We start from the raw sequence: 19,186 nt of genomic DNA, 5'->3' as shown, positions 1-19,186 counted from the left end.
CTGTATTTATGTTATGCTTCAATAAAACACTTATAATAAAAAAAAAAAAACAAAGAACACAGCAGAAGCCTGTCAGCAACCTCGTATCCAGACATGTTGCTCGGCTCGCTCTCTCCACCCAGGCTCTCCCTAGATCAGTGTAGAGAATTCTGTCACCCTCACAGCCTCTGCATCCAGAAGTCAGTTGTGGGTTTTGACCTATTAACTGCTTTCAAAAAGGAGAGACATGCAGACGCAGGAGCATGTCGTCAGTGGGGAGCCAGTCGTCAGTGGGGAGCCAGTGCAGACACCCCCTCATGCACCCTTCTTCCCAAATGTCCTCATCAGTCGCACCAGGGAGAACTGGAAAGACTGGTCCAGTTTCCTACTCCCTACTCCTTTCCTATTGTCAGGAGCGACCAAACCTGTTAGCAGAGAGACTTTGCTTCTGACCCTCCAGAGAGGCCAGGAAACCACCTCTGCACAGTGAGACAGACAGACAACAGATCCTGAAGCCATCCCAGGAGCTAAACAGCCCCCAGAAAACAGGAGCATGGCGCATGGGATAGGAATGAAAACAGAAGCGTGTGGCTCTCAGGACACGTTCATCTGCCCGCCTGTGCGCATTTTCAAAGGGCAGGTCTGAGCCTGGATGCCCCCGTCCTGCAACACGACCTCTGCCCTAAGCTTCTGGAGTTCTGCCACTGGGGTCCACCGGGCATGGTGGGACCTGGCGCATGCCATTCTACAGGAGGAGCAGCAGTGGTGCCAGCACGCAGCCCCTAAGGCCAGGTGCCAGCAGCAGGTAGTGAGGAAGCAAGCTCAGGGTGTCCAGCAGGGGTGGGAGGGCACGTCATCACACGTAGCTGCCGCAGCCAGGTCAACAGGAGGTGCATACCGTGAACACCTACCTCAAAGGCCAAGGCTTTGGCTGCCCACTCCAGCTGTATGTGCTAATGTGCGAGCCATTACAACTATCACATGCTCAGGAGGAAGGCTGCCAAACCCAGCGACCCGCTGCCCTGGCACATGGAGGAGGGCCAGCTGTTCAGGTTCTTTCCAGGCTGCCATCACCATCTGCTGTATCCTGGAAGGACAAAAGAACTTAGGAGGCAACTGCCTCCCCCAACTCTTCCACAGATACCTGCTGCCACCACCTCTGCCCTCACGCCCCTGGGTAGGACACGGTCCCAGCAAGGCAGGGGTACCAGCCCTGAGGAGAAGAACCCAGGGAACATGCTCCATGGTCACAGGGAACGACTGTTCCTTCTATACTACCAGGAGCATGACGCCGGCCCCACAATAGGTGACTAGGGGGGCTCACGGCTCAGGTGGGTGCTCCCAGGTGCAGGAGGCCTCAATAATACCACTGTGCTCCCTGTGCTTCCACTAATGCCTCTGTTCTGCCCAGGCATTAAGCTAATACATGAGAATGGTACCCGACGTGACAGTTCTGTCCTTTAACATGACTGGTAGCAGCACGCTGGGTTTCGCCAGCCTGGGACTGCAAGTGCAGTCTGACTAACTTGAACACCCACATTTTAATGGCTCTTAGCCCCCAACATTTGCACTACCACAGAGGGTCTTAGAATCTTGCCAAGTTTCTCTTCTGTGCTGAGACTATCAGATCTCATCTGCCAAGAGTCAGTTCTGGTTACTGTTCTGTCAACACATAGCTGTTCAGGTGCAGATGTCCTGTCCATGCTACTTGCTGGGCACTGATTCTGCAGCTGCCACCCTCAGCAATGTCCAGAACAGCTGCAGCCGGCTGGGCCATAGCCTTTCTGCCCTGGCTTAGCCTGTGGTGCTGTCATCGCTGTCGGGGCCACTCTTGCTGCTAGTTGAGCTGGGTCTCTGGGACTGTGGCTCCACAGATAAGAGGGGCCCTGGTCTTACTTGGTGTAGATCTCTGGCAGTTCCCCTCGGGGAATGGTGCTTGTGCTAAGTGAGATGAAACAGCTTTTTCCACTGGAAGGGGAGCTGACAGGAAGATTTCTTGAGCTCTGCAGGGTTCCACCATGCTGCGAGACCATTCTCCCAGGTCCTGCACCTAAACTATCTTCTTCTGTAACTGTATATCTGTGGCTGGGTGGGCTGGGTAAGGTTGAGAACCAGCTTCCAGCTTTTCTGAAACCACTAAGTCTCTTGGATCCTCAGGATATGAAGATGAGTGGGGTTTGTAGTATGAGATGCCTTCCTTTTTTGTATCAAATATTCTCTTTGGTGCCATATTGTTCCTTCTTACACGGCTCTTGTCAGGGACTCCCAGCGTATCAGCTATCTCTGAACATTGACTGTTAACAAAGTTCAAGTTCTTGTTTCTCCAGACATACCTCAGGCTCACATAGTTCAGGGGACATAGATGGCTGCCGGAGAGGAGCCTAGTGGACAATTACTCTTTTTTGCTGCTTAGCAACTGGACGCCCTTCCGCTGTCTGGGGAATTCCCCCACCGACTGTCTGGTAGGAGGCAGAGCTCAGCTTCCCAAAAGGAGCTAGCAATGCCAGTTTATCTTTAGTGGCCTCCCTTGAAGTGGGCACAGGCCCTACACACCTGCCCTGAACTCAGCTTTGGCTCTTAGCCCTCTAAACGATTCCTTTAATAAACCTCCTTTCTGCTTAAACCCGCAGATAGCTTTTGTGGTTTGTAGTAAGAACTCTGCCTGACGTGAGGGGTTTCATTTCCACGTGACCCCAGCTCCACCCTGTTAGATAAAGACGTTTGGTTGTCTCTCTTCCTCCCTTTCTTTTCCCTCCGTTCGTACCCTCCTCTCTATTATGAATGGGCTCCTTTCTACTCCTATTCCTTTTTCCTTAAATTCATCTTAGAATTTACCCAGCATGGCTTCCTCAGCCCTTATTGCTCTTTCTGGAGTCGTTTAGCTCGGAGGCCTTTCTGAACCTCGTCAGGCTTAGTGCAGGGGCCTTGGTATTGCTACTCAGACCTTTCTTTGAGGATGATTCAGCCCCCAAAAGTCCACAGCTTGGTCTTTGTACACCTGCAAAAGTGATAAACAATGTGGGCTTGGGCAGGGACTTGCACAGGAAGCAGAGCTGCACGTGCTTTTGCTGTAATTGTTCTTTCTCTGTGGTTGGCCTGCCTGGCCATGGGAACTTAACATGACAAAGGTGGCACCACAATTCTAAGGGGAAAGGATGGATTGTTTAATAATGGTGTTGAGAAAATGGACTCACTCTAAGGAAAAACATACAAATGAATATCACCTAACACTGCATACAAAGGTGGACTCTCCATGGAGTTATGTGCTACATGTGAAAGATAAAACTACATACAGTTAGTAGAAGAAAGTGAAGGAAAACATATCATGTCCTTGAGATATGAAAGAACTTCTTAAAGTTTCAAAAGCTCAAATCATATGAGAAAATAATTAATTTATTTAATGAATTTTATTGTATAAAATGATGGAGTTCTATTCATATGGGAAAGTTAGTAGGTAATGGTGGAAAAAATGCTCAACCTCACTAATCATTAGAGAAATACAAATAAAAACCACAATGAGATACCACCTTACCCCAGTGAGAATGGCTATCACCAACAAATCAACAAGCAACAAATGCTGGTGAGGATGTGGAGAAAAGGGATCCCTCGTGCACTATTGGTGGGATTGCAAATTGGTGCAGCCACTATGGAAATTAACATGGAGGTATCTCAAGAAATTGGAAATGGAACTACCTTATGACCCAGCAATTCCACTCTTAGGTATCTATCCAGAGAAACCCAAAACACTAACTCGAAAAAATTTATGCACCCCTATGTTTATTGCAGCGCTATTCACAATATCCAAGACATGGAAACAACCGAAATGCTCATCGGTAGACGACTGGGTTAAGAAACTGTGGTACATTTGTACAATGGAGTATTACTCGGCCATAAAGAAGAATGAAATCTTACCATTTGCAAAGATATGGGTGGACCTAGAGAACATTATGCTAAGTGAAATAAGTCAGATGAAGAAAGACAAATACCATATGATCTCACTTATATGTGGAATCTAAAAAAATAGAATAAGTTAACAGGCTAATCAGAAACAGTCTCAGATATATAGAGAAAAAACTGAGGGTTGCTAGATGGAGGGGGGTGGCGATGGGGAAGAGGGGATTAGAAAGCACAATCGGTAACCACAAAATTGCCACGGGGATACGAAGGACAGTTTGGGGAGTATAATCAGTAATGTTGCAAAGATTTTGCAGGTTATCCGATGGACACTTGTCTTATTGGGGAGAATACTTCAGGGATGGTGTAGATGCCTGATCACTGCACTGTACACCTGAAGCTAAAGCTGAATAGTGATGGGTGTCGACTGTGGTTTTATATATACATAGTCACAGGATGTGGAGCGCAGTGCAGGAGATGGGGTCAGTGAAACTGGCGGCTATGTGTGATGTCGAAGGGGTGGTAGATTGGGGGAGGGGGATTGTCACTTTGTGAGGGGTGTAAATGTCTAGCTATTGCATTGTTTTGTACACCTGAAACTAATAATAATAATAATAATAATAATAATAATAATAATAAAGGCAATGGTGGAACTGGAGAGAACATTTGCAATGTTTAAAACTGACAAGGTATTACAATCATTTTAGACTACAGAAAGAAATCCCACTGATCGATAAGGAAAAAAACAGCAACTGCAGAAAAAAAAATGGGCAAAGGACATGGACAGGCAAACAACAGAAGAGAAACCCAAGAAGTTAATAAGTATATGACAGGTTGCTTAAAATCACTGATAATCTGAAAAATGGAAATTCAAACCTTCATGAGATATCATTGGGCACCTATTTGACTGGCAACCATTAGAAAGCTGGGTTTTTGGAGGGGATTTGGTGACACGGGAGTACCTCGTGTATCACTGATGGAAACGTAGACAGGTGCAGCCATTCTGGAAAGAAGACTGCTTCTACTTGGTCAAATTGAGTTCTACATAAGCATACCCTATGACCTAGCAATCCTGTTCCTAGATACATATTCCAAGGAAATCCTTATACAGACCCATAAGGGATCACTTATAAAGATGTTCATCACAACATGTTTCTGTAGTGGCTGGGAAGGGAAGGCAACCTGGGTGTCCATGCTGGGAGAGTAGAACGGGTACACATGACGGGGCATTTTGCACAGATTACACAGCTTGAGTTAGATGTCACATAGCACCACATTAAAAACACAGAGATAAGGACACAGAATAAGATATAATGCATAATATCTTTCACATAAACTTTTAAAGTATATGCGTATAAATCAACAATGAACATTTTGCAAGAATACATTCAAATGAAGATGCCTGTTACCACAGTAAAATAATGACCTGTGGAGAGAGGGGAATGAGAGTAGGGAATAGGCATAAAAGAGAATGTTAATCAATAAAATAAGGGCTCTGTGCCGACCAAGGATAGTAATATGGCATGGACTGAGCAATAGCAATAACCAAGCCTCTTCAACCAAGGCAAACAAAACAAAATAAAAACAACCACCAGAAAAGAGAAGGCACAATATGTACCTAAAATCTTGATTCATGTCAGGTAGAGAGTGATGTGGGCCCATGGCAGGTACTGAGAAAGGGCCACAGGAGACACGGCAGGAAGAGACCTTGTTCGTGTTAGGGGAATCAGAAGAGGCTTCATGGAGAAAGCATCAAGTTTGAGTGAACGTTACCCACCTAAGAACGAGCTTCTTTCCCAGGTGGCTCACTTCAGAGAGATCTGCTCATGTCAAAGAAGAACCTGTCCACCCATTTATACAGAGTTTGGGATCAAACCCATACCAGATTATTACACTGGAAGCCCAGCACTCACACCAGTGGTGCTGATATATCCTGATGGATGGTCAGGGAGACAGGAAGAGGGCCTCTTGGCTGGGCCCAGAGCCCTCTAGTGAACCCAGGGGTCTGGGCAAGGTCATCTCCAGTGGCTTGTTGTAATGCCCTCCTGTTATCCCCATGTAAAGTTCAATTATGGGTGAATAAAAGGAAAGATCTAAGTTCAGCCAGGAAAGAAGTGGTACCAGTGTCATTAGAGATTCCCTAGCATCTGCTTCCAGTCATGGTAGACTCAAGGATAAACCACCCTCCCTCTAAAGAAACTATAGAAGTTAGAGAAGACATCTGAAGGCCTAACAAAAAGAGGAATTAACAGAGTAGAACAGGGAGGAGATAAAAGCCTAAACGAGTGAGCCTTTGCTTCTTATCTGAGGTGTGTTCACCCACTGGGAGAAGGCAGCTAACAGGCCAAGCTTCTTGGGTGAGTAGGAGGAGTGATATTGCATCCTACAGTGTCCTGATGACACAAGAGTCATTTGCTTTCTCACTTCACTGCTATTTTTACCCTGGAGCTGTCTGCCAATCCTCAGAATCTAGAACATGGAGCTGGAGGGACATAGTTGGCGTTCACTGTCCACCAAGGTGGACACCCCAAAGGGTTATAACTGGAAATGGGGTGGGGACTGAACCTGTGGTCATCTAGAATATTCTCAAGCTCTGTTCCTGGACTGAATGGCCTCAGGTGCTGGCAGAAGGAAAAGAGGATCCTCTCTGGAAGGAAATCCGAGGTCTCAAATTGATTTTCAAAATAGTCATTTCAAATAAAACATCCAGAAAACTCACAGGCACACAAGACACTTGAGAAAAACAACGGGTGTCAGAATCAACAGAAGCCATAAATGACAGAAAAAGACCCATCAAGATCCCAGATATTAGAATTACAATCTGTAAGAAAGCAATGATTACTGTGTCCATGGAGATAAAAGCACAATTTAAAGTTTTATGTAAGGATATGCAAAATTTGAAAGTAACATTGCAGATTTAAAAAAAAAACACAAAACAATTATATATCACAGAACTGAAAAGTACAAGAATCCAATAAAGAATTCAGTAGAAAGGTTAATAACAGTCAATGGAAAGGAAGGTAAGTCAGAAGAAACCATCGAGAATGAAGCCCAGAGGCATAAAGATAGAAAATACAGAAGATAAATGAGATAGAAGATAAAGTGAGAAAATCCAATATATATTTAATTGTAGTTCCAGAAGGAGGGGAGAGAGAGAATGGAGCAGAGGCAACATTTGAAGAGATAATGGTTGAGAATTTTCCAGAATTGATGACATAAGCCAATTTTCTGATTCAAAAAGCCAAATGAAAGATTCCCACAGGAAATACAAATTTCAAAGAACCAGGTACTGGTTAAGCCAAGGATTCCTACTTGTGGACGTTCTCCTTTCATGACAAGATGTGGAAATACTCTGAGGAAGCTAGTGGATTTCTTTATAGAGTTTTTGTTGCGTGTTTTAAGATGGGAGAAATTTGACCTTGTTTATAAGCTGAGGGAAGAAGCCAGTTGAGAGTGGGAGGTTGAAAACATAGGAGAAAGGAGAGGCAATGAATGAAGAAGTTTTTAGAGGGGGCAGGGACCCATACTATGAATAATTAGAATTATTATTTATTGAACATTGCATTGTCGGAGTCTGTTTCAGGAACTTGTCACACATTGATACTACTTCTTAAAATGTTTAACAATTAGTATTTCTATTCAGATATCACGGATAGGTTAATTGATGCTCACAAAACTTAAAGACAAAACGAAACAAAACTTGGTTGCATAGCCAGTCAGTGGGAGCACTAGGACCCAAATCAGGTCTGACTTACTCCAAAGCCTGTGTTCTTTCTACTCTTCCAGGCTGTTTTCAGAGCCGCAGCTGGCCTTAGAAAGGCCTTTCCTGTCTGAGATTAGAGGGGAGGAGAGGATGGTGGTGGAGGTGAAGCTGTTTGTAGAATATAGAGAAAGAAAGTCGAAGTAGTTCAGGTTGGAGTCTTGGTTATTTTCGAGAAAATGGTAATGGATATTACTTGCAGAGTTTGAAGGATGTGGGAATTGAACAGAGAAGTAGCTACCAAGGAAGAGTGGAGGGAGAGAGAGGCGGAGAGGAAAGGAGCGGAGGTAGATGAAAGAGGAAGAGGTATCTAAAGGGCTCCAGGAGAAGGGAAGTCATAAACGCATGGAGGTCAATGACAGGTGCAGGGGGAAAGGCACGAAGCAGAGAAGACAGGTGAGGAGGAGGGACGTGTAATACTGTGACTGCCTTAGGCGGATGGCAGGATTGGAGTGAGAGGAAGACTGTGAATCAAGTGCCGAATCCCTCAACGCCAGCATGTACAGGTGTCCCAGAGGCGGACCAAGGACACCGAGAAGTGGGGGGAATTTGAGGAGATACAGAATATTTCATAGTCTCAAAGTATGTTCCTGCAAATAATTATTAATCACAAAAGGGGGAAATAGTAACTTTACAGTGGAGAAACCTAGTAGACTTCGCCTTAACCAAGTGATCTCAAAATGCTGTTTTATTAAAGAGATAATCAGACAAATGTCCCAGTGCCTGGCAAGGAAAAGTAATACATTATTGTAGTCCTTGAGGGAATAACAACGACATCCTCAATGACGGGCCGTCCAAAGATGTCCACACCTCAATCCCACCGCAGTGCAAAATGAATCTGTGCGGACCAAGGGTTAATGAGTTGTCCTCGGTAATATGTGGTTAAATTCATGTGTACTTGACTGGTGCGACGGAGACATTGTAACGTGGGGATTCAGGCATGGTGGCAGCTTTGGGACAACTGCTGTGGGGCTAAGGTGAGGGCAGTTTGGGGTCTTGAACTGTACTGGGTACCCCTGTGCAGCTCCACCTTACGAATTCCTGAGTGCTGTCTGATGAATCCCTAGCCACGGTTCTTTGGGTCAGGCACTGCCGACCTCGTCTCCTCCAGATGCTCACGTCTCTAGTTGGCTGTGTGTGTATTGGGATGGGGGACGCGTGCCTGGCTCCGGGTCCTCCTCCACTCTGACCTGGCTGTGCACTCCTTCCCCTTGCATCTGCCGCCCTTAGGGCAGAACCATCTACGTGGACGAGGGACACTGGAGCACAGAGAGAGGACCCGAACCCTGGGACGGCGTCTTTTGGAAAGCGCGCCAGTGCCTTCTAGTGGATGAGCTCCGAACTTCCTGAGGGCCGGCTCCTCCGACTGGGGCGGAGTTAGGAACCTCCTCCAGCTAGACTTGGGTGGTAGGCTGAGAGGCGGCCTGAGAGCCACTGAAAGCCGGGAGCAGTGTAGCCCTGGGACTGTGCGGACCGCGGGCTTGGGCTGAGCCGAGTGAGTGTGGTGCGGTTCTCGAATGAGACAGGTCTGAGTCAGCCCCAACCCAGGCCCGCGCGGACGCCTCCACCTGCCCCTCGTCCCCTTCGCTGCTTCCACTCCTTTCAGGTCTTCATTCTCCTCAAGGGAAAAGAAGGGAGAAATGACTGTATATGTGCCAGACAGCTTCACATATTCACGTGGAAACACACTACTTCTAAAAAGAATTTGATGTGATCACAGAGATTTCTGAGGATATTAAAGAAAGGGAAAAGGATGGGGCGGGCGGAGAGAGGTAAAGTTAATACTTAAGATAAGTTTTGAGACCCTGAACAGTTACTAGACCAGAAGACTAGAAATCATTAAAGTTTCAAGAAAGAAGAAACCAAGAAAACTCAAGCAGTCCCTCAAGAATCAGGAACAGGAGACCAAAGGGGAAGGGAAATCATGTAACTAAAAATATAAAGGAAACCAGTAGAAAACATACCAGACATCATAATTATTGCAGATGAATTAAAGTCCCCAATTTAAAGAATCCCCTGGTAAAAAGCCTAGGACAAACTACCTACCTCTTTTGTGTTTGTGCCTAAGAGACATAGCTGAAGCAAAAAAACAGAGTTTGAGAACAAAGAGCCCAGTAAAGATGTATCAGGCAAAGCTAACACTCCCACATCCACCCATTTTGAGTTCTTCACCCCACTGCCATTCCCCAAGCGAATTGTGGTGATTTCCCACCTGGAAAACAGCAATAGCTTTCCAATTGGTCGCTCCTTGCTCCTCTTGCCGTATTCCCTGCAAAGCAGACAAAATATTCTTTTAAAAACATAAATCAGATTTTAGAAACTTAAATCTTTCCCTTGCCTAAAGTCCTTCAATGTCTTCTTCTGGCAATTAGGATAAAATTCAACCTCCGTATTCTGGCCTATAAGCCCCTGTAGGGTAGATGTGGAGGAAAATTTGCCTTCATTGGTTGATGTGAGCTTTTGTCTATTAGCTTTTATCTGTTCCTGTATGTGAGGTGATTTCTGTGCTGTGATCAGGGGTTGAATAAATTCCCCCTTTGGTTTCATTCTCCTGAGCAGGGGAAACATGAGATGAGGTTGATGTTCTGTCTGTGCTGTGAGGTGATGGTTAGCTTAGGGCTAAAGAAATTCTTGATCAGGAGTTGAGAGAATTCCCTCTTTGTTCTGTCTGTTTCACCCACCTCAATAGATAAAGTGAAGAAGTCGCTAAGTTATATCAGGATGATGTGACAGGCACATCGCCAGGACCTGTTGTTTATCCGGATGAATTGCCGCTTCGGCTGGATGGGCAGTAACTGCCGGACCCTCCTGGAACTGGCCATTCCTGGAGGGGGAGGCGGGAACACGAAACTTGGCTCTAAGGTACATCTGAGAAAACATGTAAGACAGACCTCAGTTGGCAGTGTAATTATTAGTATCATTTCATCATTTGGTCATTTGTCATTGGTGATTTCTCATCATTCTAACATTTTGAAGACTTCCAGCAACATGCAGCTTACAACACCAGGGCATGTCCTGACTTTCAGCCACAAACCTGGTGAGGGCTGGCTGGTTCCTGAGGCTAATTTAATTTAGCCTTCTTGAGAACTTGTTAGCATCTAGAAAACTTGTATGCAGTTTGCAGCTTACAACATCAGAAGATGTCTTAACTTCTAACAACAACAGCAGCAACATTCTTCAGATTGTTAACACCTTGAAAACTTACATGTAGCTGGCAGCTGATAGCATCAGAAGACACCTTGACTTCTAACAACAATAACAACAGCAACAACAGCAACAACGGCAACAGCAACAACATTCTTGGGAACTAACAAACAGCGGTGTGGGAGACACCCGAGTTTCTCTCAGCTACAGACTTGGCAAGGTTTTGATTTATGACTTTTCCAGTGTTGTTCCCCCTCAGTTTGGTGAGCTTTTGACATCTCCTGTAATAGTTACTATCCTATAGAGCTTATTACTGCTTTTGGATACCCCTTACTGATGTTATTTGTGTATTTAGCCAAGTGCTTTTTGATCAATAGTAAACATATGTTGAGATCTCTTAAACTTATATGTATAATAAGTTTACATGACATTGGTATCAATGTATATAGTATAGTCTTAACCACCTTTACTTTCTGACATTAGCATATTCTATTAATTGCCTATGTCTTTTGCTATTGTACTTTGCTAAATGAATTGATTTGATGTTAAATACATTAATTCATTAGCTCCATTCTAGCATGTGTCCCTCCTCCTTCTTTTCCCCGCTCGTCACTACAGCCCCACTTCCCATCCCAGCCTCGCTTACACCACCCCTCCCTCCTAGCTGCTGCCACAATGGCCTTCTTACTGTTCCTCAAACGTTCCCTGGCACACTGTCTCCACTGGCTGGAATGCCACCCTGAGCTCTTCCTTCTCATCTCTCAGCTCCAACTTCTGGCTCTATCGCAGAAAAGCCTTCCCTGGCCGGCCTGTCTCGAGTCAGACCCTTCGCCTAGTTAGTCTTTATCATTACCCCATTTATTTCCTGCAGAGTACTCACTGCAATCTGTAAACAACTTGTTCATCTATTTGCTTATTTATTTCTTCTCCAATAGAATTTTTACTACAGTCTTTTGGTTCCTCTCAGTATACTGTCACATCATCTGCAGGTAGAGATAATTTTTTTCTGCTCTAAGAATTTGTTCTTATAATTCCATTTTGTTTTACTAATGCAAGAGAGCCTTTAAAATAATGTTGAATAATAGTGATCACGGTGAGCACTCCTTTTTTGTGCTTAATTTTAATGGAATAGCTTGAGGATTTCACTGTTTTAGTAAGATATTTGCTATTTAGTAAGATTTACTAAGATTTACTATTTACTAAGATTGCATATTTAGTAAGATATATGCTTTTTGGTGAATATTCTTTATTTTATTTTAGAAGTGTCCTTCTATTCCTATATTACTTTACTTTTCCAGTTTCTTATACGGTAATTAATCTATGTAAAATTTTTGTTTCTTTTTGTGTCAATTTGCATTTTCCTAATAACTCAACAATTTTCTCTAGATTCTTGATTGGTTGCCATACAATTGTATGTAATATTGTCTTATAATTATTTTTCTCTCTTTTGCATCTGGCGTTATATGGCCTTTCTAATTTCTAATGCGTGATCTCTCTCCTTTGTCCCCAGTGGTGGCCATGAGATATCCATTAATCTTACAAAAAATTAGATTTGGCTTTGAACTACCTTGTGACCCAGCAATTCCCTCCTATGTACACATTCAAAAGAATTGAGAGCAGAGGTCAAACAGCTATTTGTACACCAGTCTTCATAGCAGCATTATTCACAATAGCCAAAAGGTGGAAACAACCCAAGTGTCCATCAAAAGATGAATGGATAAACAAACTGTGGAATATATACATGATGGACTATTATTCAGTGATAAAAATAAATGAAATTTTGATAACATGCTATGACATGAATGTACCTTGAAAACATGCTTAGTGAAATTAACCAGACAGAAAAGGACAAATATTATATGATTCCATTTAGATGAGTTACCTAGAATAAACAAATTTACAGAGACAGAAAGGAGAACAGTGGTTACCATGGGTTGGGAGAAGGGAGGAAGAGAGAGGTTTTGTTTAATCGGTACAGAATTTACGTTGTGGGTGATAAAAAACATTTTGGGTATAGATAGTGGTAATTGTTACACAGCACTGTGAATGTAATTAATGCCACTGAATTGTACACTTACGAATGGTTAAAATGATAAATATTATGTAATATGTATTTTACCAAAATAAAAAATTTAGATTTGAGATTTTTGAATTTTTCCATTATATTTTTGACTATTTCACTAATTTTGACTTTTACTTTTATTAATTCCTTTGGCTGGATTGTTTATTGTTTATTTTTAGTTTCCTAAGATGAGTTCTTAATCACTTCATTTTAATCTTCTTTAGTGATAAAGCCATTTAAGAATGATTTTCTCTTGAATATGGATTTTATATTCCAAAACATAGGTTTCATTACTTTCTAGATAGTTTTTTATTCCAATTTTGATTAATGTGTTGATCTAGAAGTTACTTTTATTTTAAATAGTTAATAGTTTAGAGATCATCTATTTGTTATTCATTTGCATTCTAAAATATTGATCAGAAAATATATCCTATGAAATCTTCACTTTTAAAAACTTATTAAGTTTTATTTGTGGCAAAGTACATGATGGTTGGACATATATAACAATAGAAATATTTTATTGCTATGAAAAAAAATCTGTATTTGTAGCTTGCAAAGTTCTATACACATCTATTAAATTGAGCTGGTTGATTGTAAGACTCAGATTCTCTATGTCTGAGCTAAATTTTTGTCTTCTAGATCTGTCAGATTTTACTAGACGAATATTAGAATCTTCAACAATAATTGTGCATGCATGTTTTAAAATCAGATTTTCCTTGTATTTCTCATAGATTCTGCCTTATATATTTGGCTGCCATGATGTTTAGTGTTTAAAGGTTTATGACTAATACCTTCTTCTTAAAATGTGTCTTTTATCATTACTCATTATATCTGTCTTATATCATATTTTTTACCTTAAATTTCACATTATCTATGTTGTCATTTTTTTATTTCTCTTTGTTTGCATTTGTCTGATATTTCTTTAATCACCAACCTTTCTGTAGCACTTTGTTTTAGGTATGCTTCCTAGAAGCATTATATATTTGGATTTGGTTTTGCAACCCAATCTGACAGTCTCTATCTTTTATAAGGAAATTCCACTCCGTTTAGTGTAACAGTTGATATACTTGAGTTTATTCTTTCTATATTATTTCATTTTTTAAATTTGTTTTAATTTTCATCTTTTCCCTTTTTTCTGGCTTATTCTCATAACTATTCATTTCTTCCTTTCTCTTTGTTAATTTGGAAGTATTAATCAAAAGTATATTTCTTTACAATTATATCAAAACATGCTAATAACACCCCTCTCATACCACGCAGGTGCTCAGTGCTCCCCGCAAGACAGAACCTTTCAAACGTTTTTGCCTCCTCACTCTTCCCACCTTTTCCAAACTCTTTGTTTTTTCTAAGACAGTTTGATGTTCTGGGTTTGTAACTAATAGTAAGTTTCTCTTGTATGATTTAAGAGTTCTTACTTAGCACTTACATTACAAATTGTCAACCACACTATTGTCATTTATTTAAATGTAACTATATATATATAGTCTATAACTTTCTCCCTTCGTTTCTCATCTTTCCCTATGTTGAAGTCTATTCGGATTCATTTCTTATTTGATTAGAGTACATCCTTGACATCTTTCTTTTCTTTTTTCCTAGCGTAAATCCTGTTATTTATTGTGTACAAGTATATACCACAGTATGGCCTTCCCCAGCACAACCAGAAATCAACATAAAGAAACAAATATACAGTGAAAAAATTTTGTATTTAGAATTAGCCAGCTGGACTCAGTGTAGACGATCCCAATTTTGTTGTCAACATCCGAAGCATCGTAGTCAGGAGCCAGGGGAACCTATGCCTTCTTCTCTCCATCAGGCCGGATCAGGGTGCTGACCTTGGTCCCTGTCAATGTCATAGAGCTTCTTCACAGCCTGTTTGATCTGGTGCTTGTTGGCCTTGATGTCCACAATGGACACAAGTGTATTGTTGTCTTCTCTCTTCTTCATGGCTGACTCGGTAGTTAGGGGGAATTTGATGATGGCGTAGTGGTCAAGCTTGTTTCTCCTGGGGGCTCTCTTCCGAAGATATTTAGGCGGCCTTCCGAGCTGCAGTGTCTTAGACCTTCGGAAGGGGGGTGACATCCGTATCTTTTCTTGTGGCTGTGGATGTCTTTCAGGACTGCTTTCTTTGCCTTCAAAGCCTTTGCTTTGGCTTCGGTTTTGGGAGGGGCAGGGGCTTCCTTCTTCGCTTTTGGCGCCATCTTCGTGAAAGGTTTCCGAGACCCTTTCCCATCGGCTTATAGAGCCACGTCTCGACATCTTTCTTTTACCTGACAGGTGAGTGCTTTTTTGCCTGCGCAAAAAAGTGTTTTAGGTCACCATCTTTTCTCTCAATATCCGTAAACATTTCTACTGTCCCTTCGATTTTAAGGTTGTGATTAAACAAAAAAACTCTCAGCAAATTAGTAATACAAGGACATTTTCTTAAATAGTAAAGACATCTACAAAAAGAAACTTATAGCAAAGTTCACAATCAATGGTAAAATGCTGAAAGTTTTCACCTTGAGTTAAGAGATGAGGCAAAGGTACCCAGTTTCGGTACTTCTACTTAACGCATTATTGGAGGTCCTACCCAGTATAATAAGGAAAAACAAAGACATAAAAATTTTACAAATTTAAAAGGAGGAAATAAAACTGCCGTTAACTATAGACAATGTGATCATGTATGTAGAATATCTAAAATAATCTACAGACAATATATTTTATTTAATAAATTGATTTAGCAAGGATGCTGGGATGCAATTGTAGTCTAATTCGCTTATTATCATTGCTACATGTAACAATAGGAAGTAACCTCACAAAATATAATGCAGAGTGAAAGAAGCAAAGGATAAAAAACCACACAGTATCATATCATTCCACTTGAATAATGTTTAGAAAAGGCAAAACTAAACTATATTGTTTAGGGATACATACACAGTTTATTTCAGAAATCTGTCATTACAGAAATGAGAAATCCCTCTCTGATGGAGAGAAAGTTTGTCATCTACAAAGGGCACAATGGGACGGGGGAGGGCTTCTAGGGTATTAGAGTGTTGACAATATTCTCTTTCTATGTATATGTAATATACACTATATTATACACACACACACACACACACACACACACACACACACAGAGGGTGCCCCAAAAAAATGTTTACACATTTTAAGAAAGGAAAAACTGTATTAAAATTACACCGATGGTAACTACTTTGAGCACCTCTTATAATTGCAGAAGTCAAACGTGACTTGTATTTATCTTTTGGTGTTGGTATATATTGAGTATTACAATTTTAATACAGCTTTTTCCTATCTTAAAATGTGTATAGATTTTTTGGGCACCCTCTGTATATACAGTTTGTTGTGTGTATATGGGATATAAAATATAAAATTCCTGTTTTCTCTGTGGATATATATATATATATATATATATATATATATATATCATGTTTATCAATAGGAAGTCTCAATATCATAATGATGTCAATTTCCCAAAATTAATCTATGAAATAATTGTTTAAATTGAAATACCAAAAAAGATTTTGTAAAACAAGCTAATTCTAAAATGCATATGAAAACATAAAGGACCCTAAACAATAGTCTTGAAAAATGTGGAAATACATGTTCATCTATAAATCAAGATTTATTATCAAGGTACAGTAATTAACAGACTATGGTATTGTTCAAAGACTGACAAATAGACCAACAGAATGAAATAGTGAACCCAGAAACAAACCAACACATTTTGGGAAATTTGATTTATGGCAAAGCTGGCATTGCAGGTGACTGGAAAAGAATGGGCTAATAAATTGTTGTAGGACAATTGTTATTCATGCGAAAAAGGAGATCTCTCCATAACTACCTTCACAAAGAATCAAACCTGGGTGTATGTAAGACTAAATATAAATTTTTTTTTTCACCTTTCAGAAGATAATATAGGGAGATTTATGACCTTGTAAAAAAGAATATTTTAATCAAGTCACCCAAAGTACAAACTATAAAGAAATAGATAAATTAGAATACATTAACATTTAAATTTTCTTTGCCTAAAAAGACACCATAAAAAATTATGACAAACCACCGCATGAACTGTAATATTTGCAACACATCCATCTGACAAAGGATTAATATCCAAAATACATATGAGTAAACTATTCTTAAAAATCAACAAGAAATTATAACAACCAATAGAAAAATAGGAAAAGGTTATGGACAGGAGTTTACAGAATAAAAAATACAAATGACCAGTAAATGTATTCATAGATATTCAACCTCTAACCTCATAGTAATCAGGGAAATGCAAATTAAAACTATAAAGAACTAAGACTACAAACCTGTTAAATTGGGGGGGGGGGATTAACAAATCTGACAATAACAAGTGCTGATGAGGATTGGGAACACAACTCATCTGTTGCTGGCACAATAACTTTGGAAAGCAAATCAGCAGTAACGAGGAACGTTGAAGCGAGGCATCTTTGGCAACACTGCAGCCCCAATCCTACATGTGTACCGTATAGAAACTTGCACACACGTGCACAAGGAGACATGGACTAGAATGTCCATAGCGACATTGTTTGTAATCAGAACAAAATGCAAACGTTCTAGATTTTCATCAATAGGAAAATGGATAAATGAATTTAATACAATGTTAATACAATAGTATACTATACTGCAGGGAAAATGAAGTTTTATTTATTAAAACCCCCCCAAAAGTTTTGTAATACCATATGCCAAATCCTGTTCTAAGTTCTTTATAAATATTAACTCATTTATTGAATGAACCATTGCTAGATTTGTCAACATGAATAAAGCCCCAAAGCATCAGTTGACTGAAAAAAGTAAATCACAGATGTATACATGTAGTACTTTACCAGGTATGTACAGTTCGAAATATTTAAAATAGTATATAATGCTCAGGAATTCATTCATATATAATAAAAGTGTAGAGAGAGGTTACCTCAAAGGTGAGGGTGAGGGTGAGGAGTACAGAGTATCTCTGATGGGCTTCATCAGGAAGGATACTGCATTTCTAATGCTTAGTCACGGCTAAATTATTATCTATACCTCAAGGTATCTCTGAAATAGTTCATAAAACGTAAAAAATAAAGGGAAAAATCACACACTCTCATTTAATTGATTTTCTTCCAGTCTTTCTTCTATGTTTATTTTATATACTTGTGATGATCCTATGTAGACAAACTTGTATTCTTTTTCTTTCATGTAATAAGATTGTTCCTCATGTTATCAAAACTTTTCATAGAACAAACAGATGGTCACCAGATGTGACGGGTGTTGGAGGGATGTGTGAAGAAGGTGAAAGGGATTTAGAAGTACAAATTGTCAGTTATAAAAAGTCACAGGGATGTAAAGTACAGCATAAGGAATATAGTCAATAATATTGTAATTACTGTGTGTGATGTCAGATGGGTATCAGACTTATCAGGATGATTGTTTTGTAAGGTATACAAACACCTAATCACTACGCTGTACACCTGAAACTAAATAATATTATATGTCATTATAATTGGAAAATAAATTAATTTTAAAAATCCCCTTTGATCACACCTGAGTTTATGCTAATAAGGTGATTAAGAGTGGGGCACCTAGAGCCTCAAGATGGGGCTGGTTACCTAAAAGACCAAGTGATTAGAGGGATGGAACTCTCAGCCCCATCCACTGACCGCTGAGAAGTAGGGGTGGCTGAATATTGATCTCTATAAAAATTCTTGACCAATGAGAATCGATGCACTTCCGAATTGGCAAACACATCTATGTGCTAGGATGGTGGCACACCCCAACTCCATGGGGACAGAAGCTCCTGTGCTTGAGACTCTTCCAGACTAACCCTATGTTCTTCTTCATGGGATGTTTGTTTGTATCCTTTATGATAAACCAGTAAACATTTAAAAAAACGTTCATAAATGTTCGTAATGACAGAATGACATTCCGACTGTGGACGTGCCATAATATACTTATCTAATTCCAAACCCGTTGATTCCAATTTTAATAAATTCTTTTTCATTTTCCAGTGCAAACAATATCTATGCTTTGAGAGAATGTTTGGGATTATTCCTTCTGATACATTTCCACAAATAGAATTACAATATCAAATTGTGCAAGCATTCAAAGACTCTTAGTACTCTGTATTATTACATTTTGCCAAGAGTTGGACCAGTTCACTCTCTCTCACCCCCAACACTGGCTCCATTTCTTCTGCAGCTTTGTCAGTTGTAAATATTGTCGTTTTTCTTTTTTAAAAAAATTCTTACTATTTTGATCGGTGAAAATAGAAGCTTATTTGTATTATTTGGGGAATATTTTCCCCAACTGCGAATCAAACATTTATGAAGGGAAGAAAGCTTTACTGT

The 19,186-nt window shown here is 40.5% G+C and overlaps 1 pseudogene; it reads right to left on the bottom strand.

The window, feature by feature from the left end:
• Positions 1–573: 573 nt before the first annotated feature.
• On the bottom strand, positions 574–15,037 carry LOC117032799 (60S ribosomal protein L23a-like; annotated as a pseudogene).
• Positions 15,038–19,186: the final 4,149 nt, after the last annotated feature.

Source organism: Rhinolophus ferrumequinum, chromosome 2 (assembly GCF_004115265.2).
Source record: "Rhinolophus ferrumequinum isolate MPI-CBG mRhiFer1 chromosome 2, mRhiFer1_v1.p, whole genome shotgun sequence".
Taxonomy (NCBI): Eukaryota; Metazoa; Chordata; class Mammalia; order Chiroptera; family Rhinolophidae; genus Rhinolophus; species Rhinolophus ferrumequinum.
This window is presented reverse-complemented; position numbering and strand designations above follow the sequence as displayed.